Raw genomic sequence first — 4,297 nt, forward strand, 5'->3', positions numbered from 1 at the left:
TCATCAAATATGTTAGCTCAAAATAGAAAGGCAGTTCTGAAACAATGAATATGAAGCATCACTCATGAATCCATGAGGGACCAACTCAGTGTGTAGTAGTTTGGATGAATCACTGGTAGAATATTCATGTAAATGCACTGAATATTATTTATCAATCATTTCAACCCACCTATTTGTCAATTATATCGAATTAGCATAATTCATATTTTGGAAATCTTTCCTTCTTCTACCATTTGAATATAGAAGTCAGAGGGCTGAACTTACTAATTTTTTGATCGATAATCCCAGGGTAATCATTTGAATAGATGTGATTTCGTTTATATAACACTTCTAGCTGTATTGTAAATTATCTGTTCAAGTCTATTTTAAAAGTAGGAGTACTATATGTTATATTGAAATGGCAAATAGGTTAGATTGGTTTCTTACTTTCTCGACATGTAAGAAACCTTTCATCTCACTCTAATCAACTTAACAACTAGTCAGCTAATATTGTCACATGACTAGGATTCGATTAACTCACTAAATATCTTTATGTTATGGTATGAGACTGCAATAAAACGTGAATATAGTTAGTACTTGGGGTTCTTAATCGGAAATGAATAAATATTTCAAGTAATGTGATTCACATTTAGCTGGTGCATCACATTGGGTATTATTAGGATGCAATATGTACTAAACAACGATAATTATTAGTCATATGCTAAAAGCTTTCTTTTGTTTCAAATTTCATATATCATCTGAAAAAAGTATGGAATAAATTTGGTTTTTTGTTGAAGTTGAAATTATTTATTCTTTAGTTTGTCATTGAATGCTCAGACCGATTGCATTCAGTTTGTAGACAATATTTAAGATTTTTTATGCATTTATACAAGTTAGGTGTACCCACTCATACAACATCTTACCTAAATTTATATCTTCGACTGAAGTAGTGAGTAAACGGTCGGAAAGTCTGTGGTGCATGAGTACTGTGTCCATTACAGTTCATGTCCATACACAGAACAGTAAATCTAAAATTGTCCACCTATATTCTTAATCTGAAATTAGAGTAAAATAGTTTAGTGGCTGTTTTATTGAGATCAGAATGTTGTTAGGTGCAAAGAAATTATGTAGAAATATCACTCAATCGTCCAACATCTGATTTTATTGCTTCTTTACTGTCAGTACAGCTCCGAAATGAATATATTTGAAACCAGGCGATTTGTGTTAGTTCAACTTATGGTTAGATGGTTTAACTTAAATCTCTTATAATCAGATTGAAGAAAAATCATGTGCTTGTTGAGTTTCATTAAGTAGACCTATATAATGATAATTCCATTTTGATTTTCAGTGAACAGATTAGCGAGCAGGACAACTTCGACATTAACACTCAGAGGGGTTATTATAACCTGTAGTGTCGGTTGCTATGTTAAGGCCATATAGATTATTCTGGCTTCCCGACAAGCCAATTTATTCATTCTTCTTGAGTCATATTTTGACCTTGTTAATTATTCACTTATTAATCTTGACTGTTTTTATATGAGCGTCTGTGTGTGCACTTCTTATCCTATTCATCACATGTCTGTAACTTATTTTTGTTCGACTATAAATATCGATTCACACTTGGCTAAATTGCGTTTGATCACTCGCCTTCTCCATCGCGTGTCATTTTGCTTCTCTTTCTTTTCGATTCTTCGATTGTTTGTCTGAATCAACGATTGTAGGGAATATACGTATTCGAAATCCATTCTCGTTTTTGACTTATTTAATTCCGTTGTTTACCAACTCGATCTAAGTCGACGACTATATACGAGGGTAGCTGGGATGTGTATATCGATAACAATCATTTACACGATCAACGTGGAGTCCGATTAAGGACCACTAAAGAACCAAGAATCACAGGTCACCAATAATACATTTTCTTTACTAACTTCATCAAGGCTTTTAGCAAAGTTTCACACCAACTTCTCATCTAAGCTAAACAATATTTGAATTGGAGATATTCTACAGTTATGGATTAATTAGTTCTTTGTTGGTTGATGACGAAGTGTCAGAGTCACTTCTAATTTGTCGTTGATTACTATTCTTCAAGACATTAATCAAGTGTTCGTATTCACGATTAAATACGTCGAAAAACTTATTTCCCACCCAAGTGAAATGCTTATTGGTTTCAACGTCAATTTACCCAGTTCATAAGCTCACAGCAACCTAGAAATGATTGTTGCTGAAAATTTACAAACTACTGCACTTTGCCACAAATTTATGGCAAGAGATTTCAAATGCTATAGGAAATACGATAGTTGTTGAAAAGATTGTTGTTTGTCTCAAGGGTGATATCCCATTTATTGACTCGATACTGAAAAATTGAGAAGAAACAGATGCGTTCGAATGAAATCAATTTATGCATGGTTAACAGGAAAGAATGTGCTCAGAAGCGTGGGATTTTCAAGTATTTCCTTTTTTTAAATTAAGGATTCCCATAAATATACTTAGGTAATTAGATCACACATTCCTAAGTGTTTACGATTAGGAAATTCTTGGAAATTGTCAACGATGACCGTCATAGATTTAAAAGAGTTGGAACGTGGTCGGGAGTGGAATTTATGATACACGTCACATCGTACTTAGAACTCGTCAGCTGAGCATATCCCACATCGAGGTTCGAACTCAGCATCTATTACTTCAACCATCAATGAGTTATCCACTAAACTGAGGAGTTTAGGTAGTCACTGAAGCGTTCAGAGGGTGAGAAATCATGTGTAAAGCATCATAATTTCCCTTTGTTGATATTAGCAACTGAAAATAATCGGCATCTTGTGATAAATACGTATCTGAGTGGGTTGCCGCAACACTTATTTTATTTCATGGTGTTTAAATGATGCGAATGGAATTATTTACAACATTCATGGAGTGGATTTTAATGGGTAAACTTCATGAAACATGAACTCAAATGATAAAGAAAGATACACTGTCTATCAGTACTCTTATTTCCCAGTTTGGGGTTGTGGAGATTGTTTAATTTTATTGAAATTATGAACTGGTCAGTGTTAGACCACCATCGGAAACGTGCAAGCACTGGACAGCCATTTTGTCCTAGTATGGAACTCTCCAGATCTGCACATCCGTGATCCTGTCAGCGGGACCCAACACTTTACTTTCGGTTTCGCGTACGAATACTTCACCTTTAATCCACTGAGCCCGCATCCATCCGTGTTGGTGTCTGGCTTCGATTTATCCACAACAATGAGCATGGATTGATTGAATTTAGACATTAGCACTTCTGGATGCAGGCTCAGTGGTTTAGAGTCTAGGTGTTCACGCAAGAACGAAAATCCTAAGTCCCATACTAGGACGAAATCTCCATCCAGTGCTTTCAGCTTTTTAATGATATTTCATGATTTGAAAAACATGACTTATTTCCTCTATAAGAAGTAAATGAATATCCTTGCAGCTCTTTAGATAACTAAAATAACTCATAATGTCATTGAATAAGAAAAAGAGAATTCAGCGAAGAAAATTTTCTTTTCGACGAAATCATTTACTTAAGCTGTACATTCGTATATATAGTATGGAAAATATATGTCTATAGGAGGCTAGAAAAGATTGCATTATAAATGGATTCGACAATAAATAACAAATGAGGTGACGTACTAATCAAGGGGTAAGGAAGAAAATAATTTATGGGTCAGATAATAGTTCAATTGACAGATATGAAGAAAAGCGACAAACACAAAGGTCATAATAATAATAATAATAATCTGAGTAATAATCAAGAAAACTTGTATAAGGTGGTAATAATAATAATAATAACTGATTAGAGTTTAAATGTAAAATAGTAATTTAAAAAACAAAAAACCGATAATAATCAGATAAAAGTACAGAAAAAAAACAACCAAAAATAAAAGTACCCAATGAGGGAATTAGGGCCAAGGAAGGGTAAGAGGTTGGACAAATCGTTTCTGCACGCAAAGTTCAGGCTTGAATTCATGGATTGCCAATGCCTCAGCAGTGCATAAAATATTGATTCGACCTCCCTTTGATCCGGTTCCTTTAACTCTCCAGATTATTTTAAAACAACGTGTCTTTTGGAGCAATGTGTCCACAATTGATCAAATGCTCTTGTATCGAACCTGGTTATCTTTTTACATTCACCTACTAGCAGCTGATCTAGATAGTGTTCCGTAGATCTCTCGCGAAGCGATGACTGTCCTCATCCAGATCATACAGTCTCCCCAGTGCATGAAGCACATACTGATTACGATCGTTACCTTGATTGCAGCGGAAGCTGTCTAGCATCACGCTTCTTCTCATGCTGGATGTG

Source organism: Schistosoma mansoni, chromosome 1 (assembly GCF_000237925.1).
Source record: "Schistosoma mansoni strain Puerto Rico chromosome 1, complete genome".
NCBI classification, from domain to species: Eukaryota; Metazoa; Platyhelminthes; class Trematoda; order Strigeidida; family Schistosomatidae; genus Schistosoma; species Schistosoma mansoni.